This window comes from Chiloscyllium punctatum, chromosome 23 (genome assembly GCF_047496795.1).
Source record: "Chiloscyllium punctatum isolate Juve2018m chromosome 23, sChiPun1.3, whole genome shotgun sequence".
NCBI lineage: Eukaryota > Metazoa > Chordata > Chondrichthyes > Orectolobiformes > Hemiscylliidae > Chiloscyllium > Chiloscyllium punctatum.
In genome coordinates, this window is record NC_092761.1 from 80,881,274 (window position 1) to 80,895,938 (window position 14,665).

At 41.4% G+C, this 14,665-nt stretch overlaps 1 protein-coding gene and 1 long non-coding RNA gene across 9 annotated transcripts in view; one reads left to right on the plus strand and one right to left on the minus strand.

The window, feature by feature from the left end:
• The window catches only part of LOC140494165 (alpha-1,2-mannosyltransferase ALG9-like), a 276,263-nt gene that overhangs the window by 218,547 nt on the left and 43,051 nt on the right, over nt 1-14,665 (plus strand). The window lies entirely within an intron of this gene.
• On the minus strand, nt 1,732-12,244 carry LOC140493999 (uncharacterized). Its single transcript, XR_011963827.1, has 3 exons — nt 12,097-12,244; nt 8,014-8,151; nt 1,732-2,649 (listed from the first exon to the last, which is right to left on the minus strand). It is a non-coding gene; the product is annotated as an uncharacterized lncRNA (long non-coding RNA).

Here is a 14,665-nt window from a genome sequence, read left to right on the forward strand (position 1 = left end):
TTGGATCTCCAGGTCAAGCATTGAGCATTCCCACCTGTATAGTGCTGTCCGCCTCTAGCATCTGGAAGGTGGTGAATTTTAATATGGGAGAGAAGATTATTTTATGGGGAAGTGGTGGGTTGTGATAGGGTAGATATAGTGAGGATATTGCCTCTTATGAGAGAATCTGGATGAAGGATGAGGGGGAATCCGATTGAAACAAACTTAATGGGCAGAATGGTCTAATTTTGCTCCAATATCTTATGATCTTATTTCAGTTCTATTTGCACTTTTAGGACTGACTTCTGGAGTCTTCCTGTTTTCAAGTATTCTAAAAATGTTCGCAGCCATAGTGTAAATTCATTAAACCATAACTGAGTGCATTATAATATCTGTCCAAAACTTTGTGTTGGAAGAGCAGGTGCTTAATTAAAGTGAGAAGTGAAATGCGAATGTGTTGTCATAGAGCTTTTCTCAGGGATTAAACTCCAACTTCTCTCTCACTACAATCTAACAGTTGTTCCTGAAGTCATCATTTGATCCTTACAAAAACTAAATACCAAGGATGCTGGAAATCTGAAATAAAAATAGAAAGTGCTGGAATTACTCATCAAGTCTGGCAGCATCTGTGGCAAGAGAAATAGTTAACACCTCAGGTTGCAATGAGAGACCAGTGGCTAATTTTTCAGCCTCTCCCAGAATTGAAGGTTCCAGGCCACTCAGCAATGATAATACTTTCCATTTGGCTTCCATTTTTCCACATTGCTGTGGACTAGTTTAAGTGTTTAGAGATAGTCAGGAGGAAGAGGCAAAGTAGTAATATCAATGGAAGACCAAGAGGCCCAGGTTTAATGCTGTGGAGATGTGAGTTCAAATCCCACTGTGGTGGGTGGTGGAATTTGCATTTAATTAACTTTTGTTTAAAGGGAGAATTGAAGGCTAGTCTCAATAACAGCAATCGTGAAGCCATCATTGTCTATCACAAAAATCTATCTGATGCACTAATGTCCTTTTAAGGGGGGAAATCTGTTGTCTTGACCTGTTCTATTTCCAGACCCACAGCAATGCGGTTGACTGCTCTCTGAAAATAGTCTAGCAAACCATTGTGTGCTTAGTTTTTTTACGCAGGTTGGTGACATGTTGAAGCACCTCTCTGTTACATACCTGTGAGTGCAGCTTGCTGCTCCTGTCAATCAGGATGGTCACTACTTGGACCTCCAGATTCAGGAATCTGCCCACTATCCTTTATTGAACAAGTATCGCACCCCTTTCAGATTAATCTGAAAGTCATAGAGTGACATTTCCATCTGAGGTCTGAGTTCAGCATCTGGAAAGAATTCCAACTTCTGTAACTTGCCTCCATCGGAAATGTCAAACAATTTCCCTCTCTCTAGGGATGCTGGCAGACCTGCTGAGTATTTCCATAATTTTCTGATCCTGTTCCTTCCAATTTGGAATCTACCTTTGAATACTCTTGACTTTTGCAAAAACATCTATGCTATAGTTAAAAATGACCTAAAATAAACACCATGCTAGAAATACTCGTCAGGTCTGGCAGCATCTGTGAAGAGAAAAACCTTTTATTTCAGATTTCCAGCATCGACAATATTTTGGTTTATATAAAAATGATCCCTTGCTGGAATCTGTACCCTGGATTTAACAGGCCTCATACTGTGTTCGATATTTTAAAAGCAGTGCATTTTGACACAATAAGCAAATATTTATGGTCTAGATGCAGTATTTATTCTCAGAATTAACAATACGAAGCTTAGCAAGTGTGTAATAGTAAAAGTAGCACATGTATGTGTAACAGATGCATGCAAAGAGCTTGTCCACATCAAGTTAATTACTCTTCACAAATATGACTTCTTCCAAACCAAACTGAATAAGTTGATTTAAGAGAATCTCAGATCCTGGAGCATCCCAAAGAACTTACATCCAACTGTGGACTGCTGCTAATTTGCACGAGCCTTCAAAGATTATACTTCCGTAAACTCAACTGTGTAACTTTGAAGAAGAAGTTATTTTCTACGGGATTGTATGAAGCATATGTTACAGTTCATTTTGGGTGATGTTGAAAGGCATCAGGCTTTTAGTCATGGATCTATCTGAGAATCATACAGTGCAGAAGAGGTCCTTCTGCCCATCAAGTCCATATCTGGGTCCTCAAACAGTATCATTAGTTACACTAATCTTCTTTCAATGTTGCTTTCACCTTCTCTATTGACAGCTAATGGTAGATGCTTCAGTTGTGTCTCAGATTGTCCAATTGCCCGTTTGATCAGTTGAAAGTTTTTTTTTAACTTCTGGAGAGCACCAAAGCTGATTCCAGTTCTCAACTGGAGTACAAGTGTTTACATTGGAGCTTGATACAGTCCACAGTAACAAGGAGTGGCTTTGGGAAATTGGCTGATATGTTTTTCCCCTTGTGAAGGGAGGCTGCAGTTAATGTGGGAACAACGCTGCTCCAGCTGAAGTTGACTGGCTGTGTTAAAGACTGGATTGAAATTTGGTACTTTGCTCGATGCGTGACTCTACAAAGTCTCAGTTGGCAGCACTTGCTGGCCTCATAATTATAAAGGTTATAGGTTCAAGCCCCACGCCAGAACTGGAACATCCCAAGCATAAAATACTGTGTATGTTGGAAATGCTCAGCAGGTCTTACAGCATCTGTGGAGAGAAAAACAGAAGACCCAAATTAGCTTTGCATTGAATGCAGCACTGAGGGAATGCTGCACTGCTGGAGGCTCTGATATACTTGGTAGAGAGGTCAGAGATCATATTTCTATAAACAGGTGTTGATGCACATCACTTCAAATTAGTATACAGTACTGAAGACAGCCAGAAGCTCTGGATGTGATAAATCACTGTTAATAGACCAGGGAATGATGACATTTCATTGGGACCATATTAATATGAGTTGTTCCCAACAGACAGAGCAATCAAGTAATAACATGCTCCTCTCCACCTTTATTTAAAGCATGCTGTATGCTTAATTTACTTGCTGTAGATTTTAGCTACATTTTAAATCTTTCCTGGCGATCACCTCATGAGCAATTGTTTATTGCTATAGTTCTAATATCTAAGAACTGGCATCATGAAATTACACCAACATCTTGTATTGACTGTGATCTAACTATGCAGTGTTCCAACCCCTGTCAGCTCTCCCTGTAAGTCACCTTGAAAAAATCCTTTCCTGGAAATCCGCCTACCACAATCCCCTTGGAGTTTGGCCTCACTGTCAGAAATATTAGTGGCATAAAGTCATCCCACAAGAGTGATGACACCTTCTGTCAATCATTTTGGAGCATCATATAACCTCAGCAAGGGCGTTTCCATGAACTGCTTGAAGTAAATTGCTTCCATCCGTCAAAATGGCTGAGGAGTTAAACATCATTTTGTGTGAAAATATGCATCAACATTCAACTTATTAAGAAACTGACTTGTGGCTTGTATTTTTAGCATAAATGTCAGAAAATACACCCTCTGTGCTTCACCAAGTAAAAATCCCAAAGTTGCTTGGTGTACAATACTTTCACTTAACGCATTTCATTGACATTTTTCTCCCAGCTATCGTCATAAAAGTTTGACATATATAAAGTATGTCCTTTAACCCACATATTAAAATAGAGGGCAGGGGATTTTAAGACAGGCAAGTCTTTTTCAAGTATAACACAAGTAAAGCAATAAATGTAATTGATAAGTGTATTATTCCCATTTTAATCTTGTCTGTTTTCCATTTGTTGAACTTCATAAACAACTGAAAATAACTTCGAAGAAATTGAAGTCATTTTTGTATAATAAAGTGTGGCAGGATTTTTGTAATAATTTGTTCAAGTGGGTGTTGCAAGCTACCCCAATATTAATCCTGTATTCCTGATGAAGGGCTTTTGCCCGAAACGTCGATTTTACTGCTCCCCGGATGCTGCCTGAACTGCTGTGCTTTTCCAGCACCACTAATCCGGAACCCCAATATTAATTGCCTATTCCTAATTGCCCTGGAGGAATGGTGGTGATGACTTCTCTTCTTGAACCACTACAGTCCTTGAAATGTAGGGATTAGGAATGCATTCTTATAAGCCCTTCTTCAATTGAATATATAATGTTTTTATGTTGAAAAACGCCATTCTTGTGTTGAGTAAGATTTCTATTTTTAATCAAAAAAACTACACATTCAGTTTCAACAAAGAATTACTCATAAAAGATTTCCCTTTCATTTACCGATCAATCTGCTGAGTATTTCCAGCGTCTTCTGTTTTTAGTTGAATTTCAATATTTGTTGTAGTTTCTGAATTTCAGAAGACTTTTTGGCCCAGCGTATCCTTGCTGGCCCTCAGAAAGTCCTATTTAAATCCATTCACCTCTACTTTCTCCATATCCCTTTCATGTTATAGGCAACGTAATCATGCTGTTAACAGTGTGTGAGCTACTGAATGAAAGAATACTTTATGTACCATTTAAAGTTTCGGAAGCTGATAATTGTGGGGTCTGGCGAGTGTCTGTAGGGTGTCTATATGTCAAACAAATGAGTCCTGTATTGTTGAGGAGTGCATCTGACCCTCACAGGATGTAAAGCTGTTTACAACACGCTGAGAATCAGGCTCTTGCACAGCACGGAAATGGAAGTCTGAGCTTCTGACCTCACTTAATATTCAGCTCACATTTAGGTGCAGTATAATTAATGTCAAGTGTACTGAGTGTGCTGTTTTGTAATAATCTGCTGAGCATTGTCAGTTAATAAACTTGCAACATTATCTAACAGTCATTACTCCTTCAGTGGAGATTCTTCACTGCTTCAATTGCACAGAAAACTCTGTTCATCTATACTTGCTTCTGCCCAAAGTACAGTTCAAATGAGAAGAAAATGCCATCTCGATAGATACCAGAAAAGATACTCCTTTGAGTGAGTTCCAATAAGTTACAGAATAAAGATTAAATATTTAATTCTCTCAAACCTGAGATATTTTTCTTAGTTCAGAATAGTGTCACTAGTAAGACCAGTGTTTTAAATGCCCATCCCTAATTGTCCCTGAGGAAGCAGGGATGAGCTGATTTCTTGAGCTTATGAAGTCCATGCGGTGGAAATTTGTACACCCATCATTTTTTGCAGCAGTTCAATTTAACCGAGTCTCCTGCCTGGCCATTTTTGAGGGAGTTAAGAGTCAGTCACGTTGTTGTGTGTCAGGGGTTGCATGCTCGGTACGAATGGCAGATGTCCTTCCTTGAAGAATGGGTTTAATGTCAGTTCAGTAGCTCCATGAGGATTATTATTGGGGTGGCATGGTGGCTTAGCGGTTAGCACTGCTGCCTCACAGCTCCAGGGACCCAGGTTCGATTCCAGCCTCAGGCGACTGCCTGTGTGGAGTTTGTACGTTCTCCCCTGTATCTGCTTGGGCTTCCTCCGGATGCTCCAGTTTCCTTCCACTATCCTAAAATGTGCAGGTTAGGTGGATTGGCCATGCTAAATTGCTCCATAGTATCCAGGGATATGCTGGCTAGGTGGGAAATGCAGGGTTACAGGGATTGGATTAGATTAGATTCCCTACAATATGGAAACAGGCCCTTCAGCCCTACAAGTCCACACTGACCTTCCGAAGAGTAACCCACCCATTCCCCTATCCTTTGTTTACCCCTGACAAAAACACTTAACACTATGGGCAATTTAGCATGGCCAGATCACCTGGGGTAGGACGGGATTGGATGCTATGGATTGGAGGGTCTTTGGAGACCCAATGGGCTGAATTGCCTGCTTCCACACTGTAGGGATTCTATGATTAATGAGATTAACATTTTACCCCAGTTTTATGCTTGTATTGAATTTGAATTCTACCAGTGTCTTGGTGAGATATGAGCTCATGTCCCAGAAGATTAGACCAAGCAACTACTGGCAAAGGTTCAGTGACTTCTGTGCTGCAAGATTCTATGAGCAGTTCCTTGCAGTTGATCCCATGCATCTACAGTATTTGTGATTATGTTGTATAACTTCTGTTGCCTCTGAAGCTTTTATTAAATTTTACAAGGCAATTGACCTCAAAGTTTTATGTAAGAAAGTAAGCGCCATGTCTTTGCCAGCGTTCAGACGTTCGTCATTCTTATTTTAAAATCTAAAGTGACTCGAGTGTGAATCAGTAGGAGCAACTTTGTGTCCCTTGACAGTCTGCAAAGTTATTACTGTTAATATTTTTGGTAAATGGACTATGACTAATCCTTACAGCAAGGAAAATTGTGATGACGTGAACTTTAATAAACCTATACTTCCTAAACATAAGAGAGATAACTTTAGAAACTGAGTTGTGCAATATTTAGAGGTTGTACCCAAGGTTGTGGGGTACACTTGGGCTCAGAACCCAGTCATGTTCCTGTGAGAACTTAATAGGAGCAGGAGTGGACCATTTAACCTTTTACACCTGTTCTGCCATTTAAAAAGATAATGGCTAATCTCCATGCCTATCTACATGCTCATCCTATCCCAATATCCAGCTAATCCCTTTGTGTCCAAAATCTATTGATCTCAGTCTTAAGCATATTCAGTGACTGAATGTCTAAAGACTCTTGGAGTTGAAGATCCAAAGATTCACAGCCTTTTGAGCAAGAGAATTTATTCTCATCTGTGGCACAAGTAGTCAATCCCTTATCCTATGACCACTAGTTCTCGATTTGCCAGCAAGGGAAACAGTCTGTCAGTTTTCTCCTTTCAAGCTACCTCAAAATTTTAATTATTTCAATCTGTCATCCTTCCAAATGTCATGGAATATAGGCCATCTGTAACCTCATGAAGCTATCTTCTCATCCCTGGGGAAAATTCCTGATGAAGGGCGTATACCCGAAATGTGGATTCTCCTGCTCCTCAGATGTTGCCTGACCTGCTGTGTCTTTCCAGCACTACACATTCGACTCTAGCTCTCCAGCAACTGCAGTCCTCACTTTCTCCTGGGGAAAACATGAAAACTGCAGAGCATCCTGAGAGGCAGGGTTGGAAGAAGTGCTGGTGTGTTTCTCCCAAGCAATGCACACAAATGCTAGATGAGGAAAGCAATGTTTTAGGCTTGAGAACTAGTTTGGCTCTTACTCCTCAAACAGTTGATAAGTAGCCAGAAAGATCAAAGGACCGGGGCTGGGTGGAGTGGGGGGGAGGCGGTGGAGAGAGCGGGTTTGAAGTCTAGAGAGTTTATGTGGGAGGTTTGGTTGTAATTAAGAAATTCTTAAATCATTAGCTAAATCTTTGAAAAAAATCCATTTGATCTGTCAAATGAATTTTCCTTAAAAGTCTGGGAAATACTAGTGTTGGAAAGTTTAGTAGTCAATGGTAAACGACAATGAAACTGAATAGATCTGGACCATTATCAAATCAAAAGACAGTGATAAATAAGGGAAGAATTTTATTAAAGCCATTGTTTTCTGTTTTGAAGTAAGGCTTGTTTCGCAGCAGAAATGCAGTAATTTATTCAGATAATTTCAATTGGTTCTTTAATAGTTTCAGCTTTAACAAGGGATTTTGCAAAGTCATACCATTGTCTTGTTTCCTTTGCTTCTGAAATGGGTGACCTTGACAGCATTTTTGAATAAAACCTGTAGGTTATTTTGAAGGATTCTCTGGTGTTTTGTGCATTAGTTCCATTTCAAGGGAAAATCATTTTCAATTTCGTACAAATGTTATGATTAATGAGAGGAATTCTGAGCTGCTGAACAAAATATTTTTGATTTCAAGTGCTCAGTGCTCCAACATCAATTGCTTTCTCACCAATTAGATGTTGCAAGACAACTATAGAATAAAGCACGCATTATTGCTTCAGCAATCAATCTTAGTTGCTAAGCCTACACCTCACAACCATCCAGTATTCCAGGTAAATTAGCCAAATGTATATAGAAATCCAATAAAGTCTCTTAATTTCTATCTAAGGGACGGACGCCCTTCCTGACTTCCCCACAGGTGGCCTTGGATGACACAGAAATGGTAGTGTCACAAACCCCCATTATATTAGTTTGGGTTTTGTGCAAGATATTAATAAGAGTCTTGTCACACAAATGTCTTACCTCATAGCCAGAAACTCTAGGTTCAAGGACTTGATGATAAACTGAGATGCGTTCAGAAGTGTGACCAATCAGATTGAGTATCAACTTGTAAATCCTTCTGACACCTGCCAGTGTGGGTGATACAAGTGGGCGAGATTCCTGTGATGAAAAGAAATTGGAGTCTCTATCATCACCATCCATAGCTCAAGGTTATAATTGCTTGAAAAGGTGTATGTTGCCACAGCAAAGTGGACACCTTGAGTGACCTGTAGCACACTTCTAATACCTACCTCAAGGCAAGAGATTAAGGAGAAAATTTGTTATGGATGGTCTTTATAAACAGAGTGAGAGAGAATATTTTCAGTCCACACTGAATTTCCTCCCATGGTTGAAAGACCCAACACATTTAATGGACAACTCAATCTCCAGTATTATTTATTTTCACAAGAGTGGAATCCAGAGAGAGACTAGTCCATTAATATTTATCCATCATGATATTATGAACTTTGTAATCCAGCTTTCTCTAACCGTAAGTGCTGAATTGCCTCCCTAAATCTCTCTACCTCCCTTTCCTTCATGATCTCCCTCTGAATGTTTCCATGTGTAACTCAGTCTCAGATTTGGTCTGAATGCAATCCTGTATAAAGTGCATGTAAAAAGCAAGCTGGTTTTCATTGTAGGAATACTTACTCAAAGTTGGTGGTGCCAGCATTTCCTTGGACCAACAGGAAATTGCAGAGAACTCAATTCGATCCTCACATGACATCCACTTTCCACTCTCCAGCCAGAACGGCTGATGTAACAGCAATCCCTCGCCCCATGCCTGGGACTGCTGACATAGACTGTAACGCTTCCTCCATCACCCTGCCTGAGATGAGGTAACTCTAAAAATCATCAAGCCTGGATTTATATTCTGTTCAGCCTGAGAATAGTGAAGTAACTGGCTTGGTTCCCCCCAAATTTACCAATGTATAGTGCAGGCCATAATAACATTGACACATTGACTGTTGGCAGAAATAGCCAAGAGGCTATTGGAGGGCTAACTTGGTGTGAGATCATGAGAGGCCACATGAATAACCAAAACCCAACGACCACCACCACATATTCCCCCCACCCCTCCACCCCATCTCTTCACCACTGCCGTTAGATGAGAAGAAAATATGGTGGCAGTTCAGCTGAGAGAATCTAAGCACAATTGAAGTGAAGGGAGGAGAGCAGCAAGCTCAATCCACTGGAAGTCCAGTGTTTCCTTATTGAACCTGGAGGAACTCTCCAATCCAGTGTTCCAGACAAAGCACACACCTTGGAACCTGAACGTTCACCAGCCAGCTGCTGAAATAGCAGCAGTGTCTAAGTTGCAGTGTCAGACTCCGAATTTAGAACCTGAGCAAAGCCCCTCATCCACTGAGGAGTGTAGGCCTCACCCTCTTTCCAAAATATGCCTGTCAAAATTGCACATGGATGACAGAAATCTGGTGAGTTTCTAATAGCCCCAAGCTTAATGCCATGCATGAGGGTTAAAATTGAGATGAATATCGGATCTCTATGTTCAAGCATAGGACTTCCTTTAATTATGGGGCTGCAGGTTCCATTGGGAATGCATTTACTGATGGTGAATGACCATTGTTGACAACAGCTTCCACAATAGCTGATACAGGATTTGTACATGTTAAATTAGACTGAAACAATGCAAATTCAGAGACTTTGCAGATTAAAGCAATGCATCAGGAGACAGTGAATACTTGTTATGTCAGAAAGCCATGCGTAAGCTTGATTATCTCCTGATATCAGAGAGGGTTGATCACTCTATTAACAGTAAAGCATTCACTACCACAAAACTGTGGTGTAAAAAAGTGGGCAGCACAGAGTCTCAGTGGTTAGCACTGCTGCCTCACAGCGCTAGGGACCCGGGTTCAATTCCATCCTTGGGCAACTGTCTGTGTGGAGTTTGCACAGTCTTCCAATGTCTGTGTGGATTTCCTCCAGGTGCTCTTCTTTCCTCCCACAGTCCAATGACATGCAGGTTAAGTAGTTTGGCCATGCTAAATTGTCCCCTAGTGTCCAGGAATGTGCAGGTTAGGTGCATTATCCATGGGAAATGCAGAGTTACAGAGATAGGATAGGGGATGTGGATCTGGAAGGGATGCTCTTTGGAGGTTCAGTATGGGCTCTTCGGGCAAAGTGGCCTGCTTCCACACTGTAGAGCTTCTATGTAAACAGTCACTGACAAGAGTGGAGCCTAACAGAAGTTAAAATATTTTTTCATATAAGACACTTGTTCAACCACAATTGCAATATTGTGTCAGGTTCTGGATACCACATGTTATGAAAGGTGTGAAGGCAAGGGAGAGAGTACAGAAAAGATTCATGACAGGGATGAGGAGCTTTGGTTGTGTAGATATATGGGGTCTGCTTTCCTTAGACAACCAAAGGTTAAGTGGAGATGAGGGAACAATCTTCAAAGTCATCAAGGATTTGAATAGATCGAGAGAAACTGTTCCTCTTATTAAAAGAATTGGGAACAAGAGAGCGCAGATTTAAGCATTTTGTTGACAAACAAGGGAGTCAAAGAATATTAGGGCAGAGAGATGGGGTTGAGGTCACATGTTGATCTTACTGAATGGCAGAGCAGCTTAGGGTTCAGGGTGGTCTCCTCCTGCCACTGATGTGTATGTTTATGAGTAATTAGCAAAAAAAAGCAATGACAACATGAGGGAAAGCTTTTGCACACAGCAAGTAGCTATGATCTGAAGAATGAGCTACCTGAAGTGTAGGGACTGCAGGTACAGTCAAGGCATTGAATACAAAATTGTATTATTTTCTGAAAGGCTACAGGGAGATGGTGTTGGGGGGGACTTGCAACCAGGTAAGTTGGTCCTTCAGGAGCTGGCACAGAGACAGCAGGCTGAAAGGCCTCCTAATGTGTAGTAACGATTCTGCATATCTTTTTAGGAGAATTAGTGTCGGGGAGTTCACAAATTTGCGCTAATTGAGTATTTTCAAAAGTAGGTAAGGTACCTATTCAATATTCTGGTCTTTGTGATCAAAGTTCCCAAACTGTGCACAGAATCCAATGTTAGCCACTCACTAACTGACTCCAGGTCATCGTTCCATAGGGTGAATGGCTGGGCACTAAGGATTGCTGCAATCAACTGTGTTCTTTGAGACTGACAGAACAGGTTTGAGGCACTAACTGGCCAACTTCGGTTCCTGTAGCTTTACAACAGAGCTCAGGTCTGCCCTCACTCAGAAGTATACATTCCAGGTAGAGTTATTAGAAACTGATCAGGAACAGGAATGCCAGCTGATTGACACGCAGCAATTAACGCACACTTCAGAAAGGACTTCATTGGCTGTAAAAATGCTTGGAGATGTTGGGCGGTCATAGAAGGTGCTATATAAATGCAAAGTCACCTTTTATTATCAGTAAACATGCACTTGTGTTATTGCACCGTCCTAACAATATTTCAATTTGGATTTTATTCCGCTCAGGTCAGGTGGTGTCTGACATCCCATGCAAATTCCTGTGATGTTGCTAGGTTGCAGTGGAATTTGAAAGTCAAAGGATTTATTGGCCGTCAGTCATTGCGCAGCGCAGTCACTGTGTGAGACAATGCAAAGCTGATGAACTAAACAACGATTTTCCGTTGGGTTTGCACGCACAGTGTTTGGAGGGGAGAAGTATGTGTATGTGGTTTTTTAACTTAAACTCATATCACATCCCTGCAGCTGAGTGCTCTGTTACTGAACCAGTGGTAACTGGGACAGGCGGAAACTCTCCCATTAACGTCATCAAGTGCAAGTGAATTCTCAGACGTGGAACAATTCATTGTGCTGATAAATGAGCCTGGTAATTGAATTAGAAAGCACACTGAGCTTTGCACTAATTATGTGGTGCAGACAGCTGCTTTGTCATTGCCATTTCATTATATCTCAGTAAAGTGCAATGTTATGGCATAGACAAGAAATAGCAATCTTTTATCTCACTGGGAGAAACTGATCTCTCAGAGAGAAAAAAGCCTGACCTGCGAGTGTCAAAGCAAACTGCACCATAACATCACATCAGAACATTGACTGTTCCCTCCCCCTGTTCCCATCACCCACCTGGGCAACAGTCTTTTCTCTAGTTTCTTTCCTTCCAAAGTTTCCCTGTTCCTCTATCCTCCAAGCACTCATGTCGGTCTGGGGTAACTTTCTGTCGGCATTGGTGGCCTCCTGGCATATTCCTGGGAGAGTCGGGATTGGCAGACTAGTTAGCACGCCAACAGAACTGTATCCAAAAGGGTATCCTGGGTAGTAATAGGAGTGTCCAATCTAATTGACCTCTTACCTCCTCCCTCCATCCAAGCAAGTTTTAACAACCTTACAGCATTACAACCAAAGCAGCTCAAAGTGTTCACATTCAAACAAGGTTGGGAGTCGACATTCTTCGCATGCCTGGGTTGATGTCGGAAGCTGTTGTCTCTTTACTGGCTCCCTGCTCGGATGAATCTGCAGATAATTACTCAGTCAGTAATTAGTGGAGAGTGAATGGCAACTCCAAATTGGCACTCAGTAATGACAAGGGTGGCAAGCTGCTGGCTGATGTTAACTGAGCGCCTCTTGGGGATTGGTGCCAACTTGAGATGTGCCTTGTGATGCTGAAGGCAATGCAGGCAGCATTTCTCCTCAGAGCTCAGTGCTTGTTAAATTGGGCTTATAAGGGGAAGCAATTTGCACCACAAAGCACTTTCCCTGCTTTTGTAATGAAGATTGGAATTCTAGTCCAGGATTCTCTCAAAGTAAACTTGCAGATTGAGTCAGTACTTAGGAAGGCAAATGCAATGATGGCACTTATTTTTAGAGGACTTGAATATAAAAGCAAGGATGTACTTCTGAGGCTCCATAAGGCTCTAGTCAGACTGCATTTGGAGCATTGTGCACAGTTTCCACCCATATATCAGGAAGGATGTACTGGCCCGAGGGTGGGTTCAGAGGAGGTTCATGAGAATGGTCCCAGGAATGAAAAGCTTAACATATGAGGAACACTTGAGGACTCTTAAGTTTATACTTGATGGTTTTTAGAAGAATGAGGTGGGGATCTACTTGAATCATGCAAAATATTGAATGGCCTGGATATAGTAGAAGTTGGGAAGATGTTTCCATTAATAGGACAGACTCTGACCCGATGGCACAGCCTTAGAGTAAAGAGAAGACTCTTTAGAACCGAGGTAAGGAGAAACTTCTTCAGCCAGAAAGTGGTGAATCTATGGAATTCATTGCTACAGAATGCTGTGGAGGCCTGGTCAATGAGTATATTTAAGACAGAGATAGATAGGTTCTTGAGTAACAAGGGGATCAAGGGTTATGGGCCACAAAGCAGGAGGATGGGGTTGAGAAACTTATCAGCAATGATTGAATGACAGAGTAGACTTGATGGGTTGAATGGCCTACTTTCTGCTCATATGACTTATGGTCGGATATGACAAGTCAAGGCCTATATTTAAGGCAACCACTTCAGGGGGCTGAGAGAACAATGGAAGACAAGATAAACAAGGAAGTAGAAATTGGGTGGTGCTACGATTGGATTTTTAAAGCAATTTGAAGATGGAAAGTTGCATGTTAGTAAATAATTCTCACGAATTAAGATTAGAAAATGCCTCAAATGCTCAACATATCTGATCCGTGGCAAGAAACACAAAGTTATCATTTCAGGTCAATTACCAGACAATCTTTTCATTCACAGGGTGTGAGATCATTGTGCAAGATCAGCATTTATTGCCTGTCCCCAGTCATCATTCAGTAGGTGCTGGTGAGTCACCTTCATGAACCACAGCAGTCCATGAGGTGAAGGTAAACACAAGGTGGATGTAGGGAGCTCATTTGGGAACTTTTGTTTTATGGCAATGAAGGAAAGCCAATATATGTTTAAGTTATATGGTATGGGACTTGAAGTGGAACTTCAATGTATCATAGCTTGCTACCCCAGCCATTTTGGTAAAAGAGATCACAGGATTACAAGGTGCTGTCAACAAAGCCTTGACAAGTGATATCCAGAAATGGTTGGATACTGTAAAGGTTATCACCCCTGACAACGTTCTGGCAATAGTACTAAAGATTTGTACTCCAGAACTTGTTACACCACAAGCCAAGATCAGTTACAATACTGGCATCTACCTGACAATGTGGAAAACTACCAGATATGTCCTGTACACAAAAAGCAGGACAAATCCAACTATGCCAATTACTGCCCCAATAGTGTACTCTCAGTCATCAGTAAAGTGATGGTGTCATCAGCAGTGCTATCAAGCAGCACTCAGCAATCACCTGCTCAGTGACGCCCAGTTTGGGTTCCACCAGGACCATTCAACTCCTGACCTCATTACAGCCTTGGTTCAAACATGGACAAAAGAGCTGAATTCTAGATGGGAGGTGAGAGTGACAGCCTTGACATTAAGGCCACACTCGACCAAGTGCAGTAGAAATTGGGTGGTGCCAAAACTGGAATTAATGGGTACTGGGGTACCTGACACATAGGAAGAAGTTTATGGTTGTTGGAGGCCAATCATCTCAGCTGCAGGATATCTCTGTGGGAGTTTCTCAGGGTAGTGTCCAAGGTCCAACAATCTTCAGCTGCTTCATCAATGACTGATTCATCAATGCTTCATCAATGTTCACCGATAGTGGCACAATG